The following is a 17,801-nucleotide window of genomic DNA, read 5'->3' on the forward strand; positions in this document are numbered from 1 at the left end:
GCCTTACTCCAGGGAACAGCTGAGCCTTACTCCAGGGAACAGCTGAGCCTTACTCCCAGTAATCCCTGCTTCAAGTAGCAAGGGCCCAGAATCGCAGCTACTCTAATGGCAAATGTGGCATTCTTGCTACCAAAGATGAACATAGCAGAATAAACCAACAGCTACTTCAAGTAAGGTGCTATGGGCTCAGGAAGGCTGGAACAGTGGCTCAGTGGTTAAGAGCAAAGACTAGTAGTCTTTCAGAGGACTAAGGTTCAATTCCCAGCACCCATATGGCAGCTCAGAGTTTTCTAACTTCAGCCCTAGGAGATCTGACTCCTTCTTCTGACCTTCAGGGGTACCAGGCATGTTGATGATGCACATACTGACATGCAAATAAAACACAATACATATAAATTAATTTTTGTATCATTTGGTGCTTTTTCTACAGTGACATACAACCAGAAACCCTTCTACCCTCCTTAAGTACTGTAAGAGGGAAAACAAATAACTCCTGGACGTAAGAGACTTCTCTTCAGACACCTACAAACATCCCCCCATTTTCCTCCCCACTGAAGTCTGAGAAGCCTAACTTCTGTGAAGAAGTATGCCACTTTACTCTTACAGCGCTTACTGCTACCTCAAGCAAGAGATCAAATGGCATAGAGACATGGCTAGGGCCCTTGCTCATATGGTGGGTTTTTCTGTCATACCTCTGTTCCCCGTTCTGAACCTGTGCTTTGGGGACCATATTGATCCTAGCATCAGAATGCAGTTGATAGAATGTTCTGGAAGACGAAGGTGAATTAGGTTGCTAAGATGATATTAATTGGTTAAATTCGTTACATTTTTAATTGTTAAAAGTCAAGTGCTCAGAGACTTCAGATGGCCACATTTGCACAAAACTGTGTTTTAAAACAGAAGACTGGATGCTGAGTTGACAAACAATTAGTTGAAAGGGGTCCATGGGGAATACAAGGAAATGGTGTTTACTGAGTGACTGTGATGTGCTGGGCACAAGACTTCAGGAGGCTGTTACCAATATTTGCCTGTCATTCATGGGAACTTGAAGATACCCGCGGGCGAGCGCTTTATGTGTTAATACACATCTGATCATAAGAGCTATTCCACAGAGCCCGGAGCCTCAAAAGGAATGACGTGGAAGTGGGCGGAGTGCCCAGTGCTTTTAAATCGTGATCTCAAGAGACTTCTGTCATCCCTGGGAGTCTCTAGCTCTGGGATGTTTTACCTGGTTAAGTCAAGGGGTGTTCTCCATGCCTTCCTTCATACCTTCCTTCTCTGATTCTTCTGAGACTACATTCCCCTCAGGGGATCTTTCCCTCACCCTTTACACACTTTCGTTCTCCCTTCATCCCCTAAGCTCCCGCCCCGCACCCCCATCCTGCTGTAGTGAAGTGTGTCTGCTTTGTGTGCTTTTTCTCTTTTTTTCTTTCTTTCTTTTTTTTTTCCAGGAAAGAAAATTACTTATGTCTTCCAAAAACTTTCAAAAATTTGGACCCAACTACTAATTACCCCACATCTGCTTTGTCTCAAAACTGAGCCCGGACAAGGCAGGTATTATCTGCAGACCTCTCGGCAAAGCTCTCAGCACCAGAGGATAGATGAGCCATCACCCCATTAACAGATTGCACCCAATTTTGCAGGACTCCCACAGGCGGCCTCGCAGCCAGCAATTTGCTAAGACCTTGTAAGAAGTAATTGACTCCAACCTTGGTCACACCAAGGGCAACGAAAACAACTAGAACTCTTAAACCAGAGAGGATAGAAACGAAAGTCCAGACTGTCCCTGATTTATGGTGGATCTACTTAAGACTTAGCCGCTCTATCAAAGGGCAGAGGTGTGTCCATGCAACCGGTCTGGTTTTCGCTTTCAGAAAAATCGCATATGATATTCAACGCTTTGGGTCGATGGTTTTGCACAACAGAAGGCTGGAGTAAGTGTTCTGTGCATATTTAAGATAGACTAGGCTAAGCTGTGGCATGTTGGAACTAAGTGTATTAAATGCATTTTGATATGAAATTTTTGATTTGGGGTAGGCTTATTAGGGATACAACCTATCATAAGTCAAGGGATATCTGTAATCCCCAGGTGCATAAATTTAACAACAACAAAAAACCAGCTCTGCTGAGCCTGGTGGCACACTCTTACAGTGCCAGCATTTGGAAAGCTAAGCAAAGGGGTTGCAAATTTTAGGACAGCCTAATCAACACAGTGCAACACTATTTCAAACACAACAGCAACAACAATAACACAAGGCCCTGTGTAGCTAAAGGAAGAAAGCAACAGTTAAGTGGGGTCTATAGGACAGGGGAGGCTGCTGCATGCAGAACAGAGAACACTACAATGGTCTCTGGTCGCCCCACCTCACTGCCGTACTCTGTAAATCTCCATGACCTAAAATCTGTCTTTAGGCATGAACACGAGACCTGGCATGCAGTTCTCCTCACATCTGGACCTCAAGCCACCTGCGTCTACAAGGTAAGCAGAATGGGACTGAATTCCAGCCTTTCCAAAGCCTGAAGACTTACATCTGAGCCACTCTTGCAAACACAATCCAGAGAGACAGTTCGCAGATCTGTTTAAGGAGCAGTGACAATTCGGATCCCAGATTCACTCTCAGGCTCTGATCTAATCCTCTCTCATTTATGCATTGAAAAGAAAGGCCAAGCATGTGTTAGAAAAAAGTTCAAATCTTTTATAGAAGGTAAAAAAAAAAAAAATGACTAGTAAAGCCCTCCCCCTCCCACTTACAAATCACAGCCCCAGGCTTCCTGCATAAGGGAACCATTATGAATGGTATCTACGGGCCTCCACGAAGGTCTTTGCATATGCAAGCCCTGGTGTTTGTTGAGTGCGTTCATAGTCTCTTCACATAAAATAAAGCATCCAGTGCCCATTGTAACGTATTTTATCTCTGCATCTGCATGTTCAGGAATGCTCGGTCCTTTTTAATTGTGCTCTTTCTTTCTTTCTTTCTTTTTTTTTTTTTTTTTTTTTTTTTTTTTTTTTTTTTTTTTTTTTTTTTTGGTTTTTTGAGACAGGGTTTCTCTGTGTGCTCTAGCTGTCCTGGAAATCACTCTGTAGACCAGGCTGGCCTCGAACTCAGAAATCCGTCTGCCTCTGCCTCCCGAGTGCTGTTTCATTTTATAGAAAGGTGAGAATGTATCTCCCCAAACCCCTACAGTTTGGCACTTAGGTGCCTTCTGTTCCCAACTTTGCAGAAAATACCACACCTGTGCATGCATGCAAGCTCTGCACATGCCTGTGTGACGCATACTTAGAGAGGGGACCTCAAGGTCCTTTGTCCATCTACTGCAAACTACTAAGTTGTTCTCTAAGAACATTGCGTAAGTGTGCACTTCCAGCAAAGCACAGGTAGCCTGTCACCTTTGGCTTACCAAACTGGCTTACCTACCCTCTGCCTGGCTGACAGGAAGCAAGGTCACCCAACACTTTGTCTTCGTGGTCTTTTCTTTTGCTGCAGATTGCCTGTGCAATTTCCTTCTCAATCTTTCCATTGAGTTTCTGGGTTTTAGAAATGGATTTATATAATTCCTGACTTTACCTCATCTGACATATTTGGCAAATATTTCTCAGTTTTATGCTGTAACTTCAGTTCCATCATTCTTCCCATTGGTAAACTTTAACCTTGTTATACGCTCCTATTCATTGGTGTTTTCTGCTACACTTTCTGCACTTCACATTGTTTAAGGAAGCCCTTCACACTCTCAGGAAATATGCATAAAGACTAAAGTAGAAAGACATGTTTGTCTGGGAGAGGAACTCCCACTTTCTATCCTGTATTGCTGTGGCTTACCTTAGAATACAATGCTGTGACCTGCTCCTATAATACAATTTCTTAAAGCTATAATTGGCAGAGTGGCCCTGTTGGGCAATGGTGGGAACTTTAAGAGGTGGGGACTAGGGGAGGTCTTTACATCATTGTGGGTGTGTCCTTAAGGAGAATTGTATGGCCCTGGTCTCCTCTTCCTCCTCTTCCTCCTGTTCTCTTCTTCCTCCTCCTCCTCTTCCTCTTATCATCGTCTTCTTCTTCTCCTCCTCCTCCTTCTCCTCCTCCTCCTCCTTCTTCTCCTTCTTCTTCTTCTTCTTCTTCTTCTCCTCCTACTTCTTCTCTTTCTTCTTCTCCTTCTTCTTCTCCTTCTCCTTCTCCTCCTTCTCCTTCTCCTTCTCCTTCTCCTTCTCCTTCTCCTTCTCCTTCTCCTTCTCCTTCTTCTTCTTCTTCTTCTTCTTCTTCTTCTTCTTCTTCCTTTTCTTCTTTCCCTTCCTATACTGAGGCAAGATTTGCTCTCTTGATAGCCAGGTGGCCATGAGAATGAATGGAAATCTGCAACTGACAGGGGTGGAGAAGTGGCAAACATCTCCAGGATGAGACCGAGACCTGGGATAAGGGAGGCTACCAAGAATCAGTGGGGGTAACCTTAGCTGTGACTCACAGCATTGGGAACATGGAACCTGAAGAGGCTACCTCCTATAGCCAGGCAGGAACTCCAGTGGAGTGATAAGGATACCAACCCACCCACAAAACTTTTGACCCAAAATTTATCATGTCTACAAGAAATCTGGGGACAGGGGATGGAGCTGAGACTGAAGAAATGGCCAACCAATAACCAGCCCAACTTGAGACTCATCCCATGGGCAAGCACCAATCCCTGACAGTATTAGTGATATTCTGCTATGTTACAGACAGGAGTCTAGCACGGCTATGCTCTGAGAGGTCCCACCTAGCAGCTGACTCAGACAGATGCAGACACCCACAGTCAAACAATGGATGGAGCTTGGGGACTCTTATGGAAAAATAGGAGGAAGGATTGCAACCCCTAATGGATAGGAACTCCACAGAAAAACCAACAGAGTCAACTAACCTGGACTCTTGAGGCTCTCAGAGACTAAACTACCAAGCAAAGAACATACATGGACTGGATCTAGGCCTCCCTGCACATACGTAGCAAATGTGCAGCTTGGTCTTCCTGTGGGTCCAAAACAACTGGAGCAGGGACTATCCCAAAAGCTATTGTCTGCGTGTGGGATATGTTCTACTAGCTGGGCTGCCTTGTCTGGCCTCTGTGGGAGAGGATGCTCCTAGCCTTACAAAGACTTGATGTATGGGGGGTTGGGGAGGGATAACCCAGGAGGCCCCCTCCCACTCAGAGGAGAAGGGGAGGGGAATGGGGATAAGGATTGTGAGAGGGGGTGACCAGGAGGGGGCAGTGATCAGGATGTAAAGTGAATATGCAAAAAAAATTTAATTAAAAGAAAAAGATTTACTCTCTTAATCTGATCTAGCCATGTTTGCCCTGCCATTGCTGAAATTGATAAGCCAACCAACCATGGGTCAGGGGACCTTGTGGAAGAATAATGAGAAAGATGGTAAGAGTCAGAGGAAGAGTAATGCCAGCTGCTAGATAGTGTCTTCTAGACATGACAAGGATGCTGAACCCATAAATTTTCAGTACTGTAGCTGCCTAAACAAGTCCTTCACAGTGTCAACCTTAGTTGACATGCCAGCATGAGTGGGGGAAATTTCATAAGGTCACATGACTATGATGAACTGTAGACAAATGGTGGCTGCTGAGAGAGCACTGTTATATAATCTTAAGTGGCCATCTCTCAACACTCGGATATATGAGGAGCCCTAGTAGACTCAGTAGATGATGTACATAACCTGTGTGGCTGAGGCAGTGATAACTAAAGAAGATGTTGTGGACTTGAGAGGAGCAGGAGGAGGGAGGGAGGACATAGAAATGACATAAACAAGATCCTCATATGACGTTCTCAAAAAATTAAAAAGAAATAAAATTACAATAGAAGTCATTGAGAATGTAGGACAGGAGAGAGGGACACTTGCTTGTCACCATTGGGAGTATGAACTGTTACAGCCACTATGGCAATGGGTATGGAGGTTTCTGGAGAAACTAAAACTGTAACTGTCACACAACCCAGCTGTACTACCTAAAGGAAACAGGACCCTAAGTCCTCCCTGGGAGGTACTTGTCACCCTGTGCTTGTTGTATAGACTGTTAACAGCAGCTAAGCAATGTGCCCAGATAAGACGAACATCAGCAGAGGAGCGCACAGAGACCATGTGGTGCACACACCCAAAGGACTCTCATCCAGCCAGAAACAACAGTGAAATTGTGCGTTTTGAGGCAAATGGAGGGAAATGCAAAGTATTATGTTAAGTGCTATAAGCTGGACTTAGAAAAATAAGTATTTCACATTTTCTCTTACATGCAGATCATATATTTTAATTTTTTTTTTTTTTGAGACAGGGTTTCTCTGTATAGCCCAGGCTGTCCTGGAACTCACTTTGTAGACCAGGCTGGCCTCGAACTCAGAAATCTGCCTCCTGAGTGCTGGGATTAAAGGCCACTACGGCCAGCTATATTTAAATTTTTATCTATCTGTGTACATACGCTGGAGTTATAAGACAAGAAAGGGGACTGTTTGAATGGTATGTTCCTCTCAGTAACAGGCACTTGAATATTTGAAGACTTCCCAATTGGTGGTGCTGTCTGGGGAGCTTTGGGGGTATATCTTGTCACATCAGGTATGGCACCAAGAGCTGGCTTCAAGAATTGAAAGATGCATTATTCTGCTTTGGGTTTGAGGTTCAGGATGTAACCCCTCAGCTTGCTATTCCAGCCACTGTGCCTGTTGCATCCCCTTTATGGTGATAAACTCCTATTCCTTAAGACCTTGTGTCCAAATAAACCCTTCTTTCATAAGTTGGTCATGGTGTTTTNTCACAATAATAGAAAAGTAACTAAGGCAGAAGTTGGTGCCAGGGAATGGGCTGTTCTTGAAGCAGAGCAGACCATGCTGGAGTGTTTGGGGGCTTTGTTGTTTTGTTGTTATTTTTTTTATTTATGTTTGTTTGCTTGCTTTTTGATGGAATGTGCTCATTTGTAGTTTGTTTTGAAGAATGCAAAAGACTGAACCTTTGGACTAGAGAGGTGGCTGATGCTCACAGCCAACCATTGGACTGAGTGTGGGGTTCCCAATATAGGAGCTAAAGAAAAGACTGAAGGAGTTGAAGGGGTTTGCAACCTCATAGGAAGAACAACAATATCAACCAACCAGACCCTCCAGAGTTCCCAGGGACCAAGCCACCAACCAAGGAGTACACATGGCTCTAGCTGCATATGTTGCAGAGGATGGCCTTGTCAGGCATCAGTGGGAGGAGAGATCTTTGCTCCTATGAAAGCTCAATAGATGCCCCCAGAGTAGGGCAATAGAGGGTGGGTGGGTGGGTGGAAGAGCACCCTCATAGAAGCAGGGGGAGGGAGGATGGGATAGGGGGTTTCCCGGCATGGGGAAGGAGATAGCATTTGAAATGTAAATAAAGAAAATATCCAATAAAAAAAATCAGATAGAAAAATAGAAATTCTGATAATCTTCCAGCCTTCGCTTCCTCCTGCATGCTGGGAACTTTTTTTTTGACATGAGACACCATGCTTAGCCACTCCCGATGATGATGGGGCGGGGCGCAGGGCGGGGCGCAGGGAGCGGGAGAGGAGGCAGTGGCAACAAGGGGCGGCAGTGGTGGTGATGTTATCAATATCTTACATGTCCAGGCTCACCTCAGACTCACTATACTACATAGCTGAATCCTGAATTCTCCTACCTGGACTTTCCTAGTTCTAAGATGGCAAGGCAGGCACATGCCACCATGCCTGGCTAACATAGGGTTGCTAAATTGTCAGTTTTCATCATGGCTTGAAGGACAAACCAACAAAAACACTCTCGTTCCTTTCCAAGGCAGTCACGTGTGTTACTAACAGAAAGGTCTGACTGAATCCCCTCGCTCATCTTAGTTCTTCAGAAAATAAAAAGTCCTGTTTTGGATCTAGGTGCCTCTGTACTGGGAATTGTACAAGAAGCTGGGCATGCGCTCTGCCACAGAGCTGTGTATCCCTAACCCAGAACCCACAAAGCTTCAGGGACAAAGAGAAAATCTTAATTCTTGAAGCAAGAAAACACAATATATAGAACAAAAATTGTAGCGCCCCAAAATATCTTGCCACAGTGTACTGCTTTAGGGGCCTGGCTTCCCGTCAGCCCCCACTCACAGGGGGAAGGTGAGCCCATAGCTCACATCTGGCTGAATTCTACCAGCTAACACCACTGCTCCTTAGCACGGAGCCATGCGGTGACTTTACTGCCATCCCGGAGTAACGGCCAACGGCCAAGAGGTTTTGAAGCAAGAGAACCTGAGGTCTGATGGATTTTCCATCCTGTCTGTGCAAAATGGCTTCCAGTGAGGAGCACTGCCGATTTATTTAAGGTCCAATAGAAGATGAAAATAAACAAGTATTAATCCTGAGAACTTTTCTGCGGAATTATGAAAACAGTCTGTTATAAAATACATCCAGATGTCAGCCAAGGCTCAGGCAATTGGGATAATAGCTCCAAGTAAAATCAGCGAAGGTCAGCAAGCCAGAAGGAGGAATGCCTGGTTCACGGCGGCAGGGGAGGAGCGGGTACCAGAAGGCCAGCCTGGAGCTGTCCAAGACATAATTGTTTAAATGACCTACGAAAAAAAAGTTATGGATACAGCGGGTCAACACAGTTTTTTTTTTTTAAGATTAATTTTGTCACAGTGTAGGGGTAGGTTTACAGACCAAAATAAAAAGAATGTCATTTGATAATTTAAAAAAGCAGAAACAAAACGAAACTTTTAAAAAACATCCTCTTGATTTGAGGGTTATTAAATTTTTATTTCAGCGAAAGAGAAAGCTCATAGACTTTTAATTTTCTTCTCGTTAGTAATACACTCACCTAGTTCTTCTAAGATTCAAAAACCTGTAATCTAATCTGCGTGCCCGTGTGTGGCATGTTGGTTGGGTGAAAGGCAGTAGCTGCTGTCTCAAAACAAAACACACACCTGAAAAGGGAACTGGCCTGCTGTGAAGGGCCGGAAGTACACCTCATACAAATGAACTGCCTGAGGGCAGGGAGCAAGCCTTAAATTCACCACGGCTCCAATGTCTTTAGTAACAACCCACGTTTCTCCCTGTGTGCAGGGGAAATTCTAGAAAGCCTGTGTGTGGAGGCTGGTGCTGGAGAGAACCCTAATGTCTGAAAACAGGGCCGGTTTACTTCCTATACTTGTTACACTGCACTGCGCTGGCTGAAGCTGTTACTTTGGGCGGGCGTTGCTTTTGAAAAGTGTTTTGTTAGGAGATGGAGGGAGCACTGGCCCTGGCTGCCATTCCCATGTGGCAGCTATCTGTAACTCCAGTCCCAGAGGATCTGACGCCTCCTCTGGCCTCCTTGGGTAACCAGGCTCACACATGGTCCACAGGCAAACATGCAGGCAAAGTACTCATACTCATATAAAATAAGTAAATAAAACGTTTTAAAGTGTCTTTTGTATTTAGTTTTTAAAAGCAGGCGGGGGTTGGGAGATACTGAGAGTCGGGCATTTGGTGAGCTGGTTCTCAGAAGGAAGCAGAAACCCATTGAAAATCCTGACACCCTATGAAATGTTCGACGTCCCACAAGAAAAATAGTCTGACTCCTTATGCTTTCCAAAGAGACCGCTAAGTTGTTACATTTATTTAGTGCCCAGGGACATCCAAGAGCCAATCATTATCTCGTTAGCCTGATGGTGCCTTCACTTTGAAATATGAGAAAGGAGGGGTGGGGAGGGAGAGCTGGAGGAAGGAAGAGATCTCAGACACGCTGTGAAAGACTCCCATCATTGGCCCCTACCTAGAGACCTTCCTTCCTTCCTTCCTTCCTTCCTTCCTTCCTTCCTTCCTTCCTTCCTTCCTTCCTTCCTTCTTGGGACAGCTGATGCCAAAGGTGCTGAGCACTCCAGACAGAATATGTTGGTACAAATTCCTAAGGCCACCTCATGACTGAGATCATATCAAACCTAAGACAGAACAGAGGCTGTAATCTCAGCACAAGCAGGGCAGATCTGAGTTGGAGGCCAGCCTGGTGTACAAATTGAGTTTCAGGACAACTAGAACTTCACAGTGATGAGAGAGAGAGAGAGAGAGAGAGAGAGAGAGAGAGAGAGAGAGAGAGAGAGAGAGAGAGAGAGAAAGAGAGAGGATAAAAAAGAAAGAAAGAGTGGGTGGGTGGGCTAGCCCAACACAGTAAATGTTCCTCCCTGGCACATCAGTAGGGTGGGTCAAATTCCCCGGCAATGCACAGCTGGCCAGGATCCTCGCTAACTTGTGTTAGAATAAGAAGATTTTACAAAGAACATTGGAAATGGCACAATCAAGTGTTTAATGTCCAAAGATGCCTCAAAAGTAAGTCTGAGGGTATATTAAACTGAAAGACAGGGAAACGGGGTGATCCGGGGGACTGGGAGGACCCGGGCACTGGGACATGCACTCGGAGCTGTGAGTTGAGATTGGAAAGAAGAGAAGGACCATTCTTGAGGCTTATCTTCACTTTCCAGCCAGGTTCCACTTACAGACCCAGGGATGAGAGGGTCACCCCAACCCTGGGTAGCACAGGAGCCTAACAGTTTGGGGTATCCCGAGGTGTCCCTGAGGTAAAGCTGGGTTCCAAGTGCCTCAGAACTGAAAAAAGGCATGGTCCCCGTGGACTGTGCCTTCCTGTGGCTTTGTCACACTCCCAGCCTATGGCTATGGCTCTATGCAATGGTAAGTTAGCAAAAGCAAACTAGATAGTATGCACAGCTGTTGTGAATGTTAACATGTCCTTCCAACTTGACTAAGCCATGGGATGCCTTGACACCTGATCAAACTGTACCCTGCAGATATGTCTAAGAAGGTGTATTTGGACAAGAATAAATCTGAACTGGTAGACTAAGTAGAGCAGATTGTCCTCCACATGGAGCGGATGCATCGAAGCAATCGACGCCCCAAACAAAGGAAAAGCTAAGCATGCAGAACCTGCAGCTGGAGACTTTTCAGCCTTTGTGATCGTGTGAGTCAATAAGTCTCTTATACACACACATGCACAAGCATACACACACACAAACACACACACACATAAACACACAAATATACACACACATACATAAACATGCACACACATACACAAACATACACACACATACATACACGTATATACATACACATATAAACATACATATATACACATGCACATGCCTGTACACATACACATACATATACACACATACATACATATACACATACACAAACATACACACACATACATACACGTATATACATACACATATAAACATACATATATACACATGCACATGCCTGTACACATACACATACATATACACACATACATACATATACACATACACAAACATACACACATATGCACTTATACACACATACATGCACATACTCACACATGCACACACACTATTGTTTCTGTTGCTTGGGAGAGCTCTAAGGCATCTGTCTTTATGTTTGTAGAGTTATCTCCTTAGAGTAAACACACCAGGAGAGCTCTTCCCCAGGACCATCATGGGCTTCCTGGATGGCCAGTGCACGCCCACATTTCCCCCTAGAAATGCTGACCTTCCCAGACAGCTCCAGCTCTCAGCCGCTTTGCCTCTGCCAGCTATGTGTGCGTGCTTAGTACTGTTAGTCATCTAGTTTGCATTTCTCCTTTTATTCCTTTTGTGATCTGTGCTTACGTTTTTCATACATTTTATTTAGTTGGTGTCTCCTTAGAATTAGATAAATGTCTTCCAAAGGCCCATGTGACAAAGTCTGAGCCCCCAGCATGATGCTATTTGGGGAAACGATAACTTTAGAGGTACATCCCATGAGAAAACATTAAGTCTTGGGAGCACATCCTTAAAGGAGACATTAGCACAGTCCAGTCTCCAAACATGTCCAGTCCCATGGACCAAAACTGTGTGCCAAAACCAAATCTTGTCTTCTTATAAATTCTTTCTTAAAAATTATAAGTTAATGATCACCGGTGTTTTGTCACAGTGACAGAAAGCTGACCTAATCTCTTAAGTCACACTGTCTAGTAATCAGACTCTGACGTAACAGTGTATGTACATGCAGCAGACTTAGCTGATGTGGTGGTTGGCCTGAGAAGGCCTCCGTATGCTCAGGCATTTAAATACTTGGTCTCTACTTGATGACTATCTGGTAGGTTTAGGAGCTGAAGGAAGTTGCCTTGCTGCGGGAAGTGTGTCACTGAGGACAGGCTTTGACATTTCAAAAGACTCAAGCAATCCCCACCTTGTTTTCTCTACTTCCTGTTTGTACTTCGAGATGTGAGCTCTCAGCTCCCAGCTCCCGTTGCCACACCTGCCTGCCGCCACATTTCCCTGTCATGATAGGGACAGACAGACCCTTATACCTGTGGAGCTGGATGCCCTAAGTGAGACCTTCATGTTATATGTGGCCCTGGTCCTGGTGCTTTATCACAGCATAGAAAGTAACCGTACAGCAGGCTTTCTGAGCAACACCTGGGAGGAAAGGGGTCAGGCTGCAACATGGCCAGGTGCTCAGGTGGCCGATGGGCACGATTCTTGACTGCCTTGGCGATGTGACCCGTGCAGGCATGCTGCCACTAGGAGGCGCTGCAGAGCTTAGACCACAGCTTTCTCCAGCAGAGGCAACTCTTGGGAAGGTCCTGGAGAGGAAGGGATAGGTGCTGCCCTGCAGAAAGGGCATGGGCGTGGGTGGTAGCAATCAAGGCACTGGGATTTTACATATTTGTTTGAAAGAGCTCTGTATACAATCAAATTCATCTTCCTATCAAATGGTCCCAGCTCAGCTTTAGGAGCAGAGGCAGAGTGAAGGGAGAGCATTTTTCTGGGATGCCTGAGGCTGGGAGGCACACATAGCAACACACACCCATAGACACACATACATACAAATATACACACACACACGCATACCATATACACATACATAGGCTGGGTGCCACATACAGTACCACACACACATACACTGGGTCTCACACATACATACACATACACACACACACAGAGGCTAGGTGCCACATACAGTACCATATACATATACATAGGCTGGGTGCCACATACAGTACCACACACACATACACTGGGTCTCACACATACATACACATACACACACACACAGAGGCTAGGTGCCACATACAGTACCATATACATATACATAGGCTGGGTGCCACATTCAGTACCACACACACACACACAAGCTGGGTCTCATACATACACACACATACACAGTACCACACACAGAGGCTGGGTCTTACACATACACACACAGCAACACACACACAGGCTGGATGCCATACACAGTACCACACACACATACAATGACTAGGTGCCACACACACACAGGATTCATTCAATTCTGCTTTATTTCAATGTTTATTATCCCGTTTCCATCCTGAAGATGTTTTGGTGGCAGTTGTGCGGTCTGCTTGTTTGTTTATACAGTTGGTTCTGTCCGATCTACCTCAAGCTCTGAGAGTCTGGCTCAAGGTTACAGTGTGGCCCTGTACTTCCCTCTGACTCTCTGTGGTTTTCTATCTCACATTTCACTAACTTGATAAAGATCTCAGTTTATTGCTGCTGTAAGTTTGTGGCCAGTGTCTTGCCAAATGCATAATGAGTTGTGCTAAAATATTTTACCGGGTAATAGCCCTTTCCCAAGTGTGATTTAATGTCATTCTTATTGTTCAGGAAATCTTCCTGCGTCTATCCACGTTTCTAGGCACGTGCTTCTGCCCCGCCTCCCCTGAGGTCATTTCAAGGGTATTCTGATCACTGAAACACAGCTCTGTGCTTTAATAGCTCCAGCAATTACCAGACAATTTACTCAGGGGTTCCCGTGCCCCCTCCGCCCCCGCCCCCCAGAACTTTCTTGGCTTTCTTTAGAGTCCTGGATAAACCTTAAAACCTTTTGGTTAAGTTCTAAAAGAAAGCCCTGGAACAATCTGTCTGTCTGTCTGCCTGCCTGTCTGCCTGCCTGCCTGCCTGCCTGTCACTGGGAAGAACAGAAGCTGCACCACCCTGAGTTTTCTTCCTGGACCCTTCAGCAGTTTTATGCTTCAATCACTGTTTTCCTCTGCTTCCTATTGGTTCTGAGCCATCAGTTTAAAGGAACCCGAGAATGGGATTCCCTCCTGCAGCAGGATCGGGAACATCTTCCTAGACACATCCTCTCAGCAGTCACTACTGAAGCGTCTGCTTCGAGTGCGTGTTTTTCTGTGACAGGAAGAACCGCCTTAGGGTCCTTTGATGTTTCCGGCTGTGTCTGCCTATCCTTTTGCCACTTCTGGTTTTGTTCCATTTACAAGCCCTGAGCACTGCACGCAGCACAAGCCCACAATTCTGTCCCTGTGGAGTCTCTCCTGGGTCTCTAGTGGGTTCTCGCCTTGGTCTCCATTCTCTGTAAGCCTCTGTAACTTTCCTTCCCTGAGGGAGGCCTTTGGCTCTGTGCTTTAACAGCCGCCTGCTAATTTCTGCCAACTGTTTGCCCATGCTGCCTTCCCCACCTGGTCCCTCCTTGATGTTCCTGCACAGTTTTATTGGGGGTAACCATGGTTTTCTATTTAAATATTTTTTGTCACATATTGATGTCTTTCATAGACTTACACTGCTTCTAACACTATCCTGAGATTCCAAATCTGGATTTTCAAATGATTTGTCCTTTGTCTTGGAATCTGTCCGTTTCCTGAAGGACCACTGGCCCTCACCACAAATGGAAACCAATATGGTGGATTTGTTTTTCTTTTTCAATCTTGTCTGGATTTTATAGTACTTGGGCTTTTTACGCTTTTGCCTATATACATCTGTATAGAAGGAGACCCACATAACCTCCGGAGCAGCTGTCACAGAAAGTTGGCTCCAAGCTAAAGTCTCCCCTGCAAAGACTGGAGAGCAGAGAAGTCAGAATTAGCAGCACTCTGTTTTCCAGGCAATCTTCTGGGAAGGTCTGGGAAGCAGGACTAGGATCCAGAGTGACAGGGCTCATGCTGAATGGTTTGTATCCTACATTCCAGCCCTTGCCAAGCTGAACAGGCTGCCCACAGAACTGCCTGTGTTACACTTGGGCTTCTGCTCCCATAGACAAAGGTGCTCTGAGAAAAAGACACCCTGGCTCTACTTCTAATGCTGCTTGCTGCCTGACCCTGCCCCACAGAACTCACATGTTTTCTTTGTGGCTTTTTTGCTGGGTTATAGAGTCTGGGTTCCCCTGCCCCTGTTTCTTGTAGATACAAAGCAGACATTTTTTTTAAAGCATCCTTCTGTTTCCTGTAGAGAGGGTTTTAGAGATCTGTTCTTTGTCCAAGTCCTCCAACTAGCTCTGTTTTCTGGAGCTTCAGCATGATCTCAAGACAATTTCGTTTTAATCTTTGCCCCTCTTAGAAAACAGCAAAGCCACGTCTCCAAGCTTGGCCTCTGCGGACAAGAACAGGATGTAGATTGTCTTGGGCCATTCACTCTTCACATTCCCAGGGGAGGTCAGCAGCCCCATCCAACAACTGTCCAGAGAATTAATAGAGCCCTTGGCCCCATCTTCCCTTCAAGCAGTCTCCCGGGTAGAACTGGTCACAGATCTCAGTGTGGTGATGGTGTCTCCTGGGGATGTCAGACCCCATTAAGGATCTGTAACAAATAAAATCTGCCCACCACTTCATGCGCCGCTGCCTAAGCCCCATCTCTGTGATGAGACTGTGATAGGTTAGGAGACTGTGCTTTGAGATGTCGACTAGTTCATGAGGATGGAGGAGATCAGAACCCTTATAAGAGAGGCATCTGAGAGCTGCCTCCCCTCCCGCTACGAGAGAACAGAGTGAGGAGTGTCATCTTGCCAGATTTGCTGCCTGGTGCTTTGATCATGAACTTCTGGCCCCCAAAACTCAGAAATAAGTTCCTATTGTTTATAAGCTACTCCATCTATGGGCTTTTGTTACAGCAAGCAAATAGACGGACATCTCTCATTTCTCCTCTTGCGTTCTCTTTTTATAAATAAAAGTCAGAACCGTGCTATCCTTGTGGGAAGCTGTATGTAGCACGATGCTGAGGACTCTGTATACATTAGTCCCCTTAATCTTCATGGCAGCTCCACAGAGTGGAGTGAAGTGCTGTTATTAGGAAGCTGACTTTATGGATGGCGGAACTGAGCTCAGCTACATTGACTGAGCAGAGACCACACAGAGATTAAATATAGAATTCCATTCTATTAACAGTTATCAGCCCCTTCCGAAGGAGCACAACAATCTGGGACATAGAGTGCTCTTCACAGTGGCCTTTCTGCCTAAGAATAGATGGGCAAGTCAGGACCCTGGTCATAATACCTGAAAAAAAGAACAAAACCAGGGTTTACTTTGGCTTAGTTTGAGGGCACCATCCATCGTCGCAGGAAAAGTGGGTGTTGTCATAAATTTTTACAACCTAATTTTAATAAGAGTTCAATCTCTCCTCTAGCGCCTACCATCCAGCAGAGGTAATAGAAGAGAAAAGTTATTAGGATATGGGGGAAGTGGACCTGTTCAGCAATGGTTCTTTGGGGGTGAGCTCTTTCTTCTTTGGCAGCAGTTCAGCCCCATAGCAAACACCAAATATGACTCGGCAGCTACAGAGCAGTCCTCTAGGCAGAAAGACACCAGGGATGAAACAGCAGCTGTAGTTCAATCTTGAAGAAACCACCAGGCTCACCAACCAGCCTGAGGCAAGGCCGCAGAAGTGGCAAACTGCCCTAGGAACCACACAAGCAATTATTTGGCAAGTTTCTCTCAATGGCAGCTTTACCACATGTTGAGCTTAACAACGCTATGTAAGGTGAACCAATACATGTGCGTCTTTAGCAAAGAATAACAAGGCGGAGCAAACCAACACTCAGTGCTCCTCCCCCACTGTCTGTGGGGTCATATTTACACTCCTTTATCACAGGTGCTTTCACATGTTTGCTATATCAAAACATCCTTTCGCCTGTGTGCCCCCACCAAAACATCATTTGACATAACTAACTTTCCAAAGAATTAGAAGTTTCCACTTCAGTTTTGACTTTATTTCTGTGAAGAGATACCATGACCATAGCAACTCTTATAAAGGAAAGCATTTAACTGAAAGCTGGCTGACAGTTTCGGGGGGTTAGTCCAGTGTAGTCATGGTGCGCAGCATGGCAGCATGCAGGCAGACATGGTGCTGGAGGAGCCAAGGGTTGTACATCTTGATCCACAGGCAGCAGAAAGGGACTGTGGCTGGGTGTGGCTTGAGCATAGGAGAGCTCAGACCCTGCCCCTATAGTGACATACTTCCTCTAACAAGGCCACGCCTTCTAATATTGCCGTTCCCCATGGGCTAAGCATTCAAACACAAAGTCCTATGCAAACCACCACAACAGGGTAGCAGGAGCTTGGGGTGGCTTGCCACACTGTGGCTGAGGCCAAGAAACAGAGAAAACGCTGATGCTCCACTGGCTTTTCCCCTTGGTTCTGTCTGGGACCCCACCTATGTAATTTCACCTCCTACATTTAAGGTAAGTCTTTCTGTGCCACTTAACCACTCTAGAAATGCCTTCATAGCCAAGCCAGGAGGTCTGTCTCTTATTTAACTCCAAATCCCATGAGGTTAATAATCAACACTAACCACAAGTCCATCCCTTGTTAGTATGCTATGTAATTATGTCACTTTTGAGCCATATTCTTCTACCTTTTATCCCCACAGGCTCATGGCCATCTCATAATGAAAAATGTATCCAGTCCAACTCCAAAAGTCCCAGTTGTCTTTAAGAGTCCCAACACTGAAGCGGGACCTGAGACTGCTTTGGTTGGGGAGGCAGAAATCCGGCCTGAGTAGGGCCACAAGCCTCTTCCGGTCAGAAAAGCACCGGGGTAGCTAGGGCGC

The sequence above is a fragment of the Mus caroli genome, chromosome 6 (assembly GCF_900094665.2).
Source record: "Mus caroli chromosome 6, CAROLI_EIJ_v1.1, whole genome shotgun sequence".
NCBI lineage: Eukaryota > Metazoa > Chordata > Mammalia > Rodentia > Muridae > Mus > Mus caroli.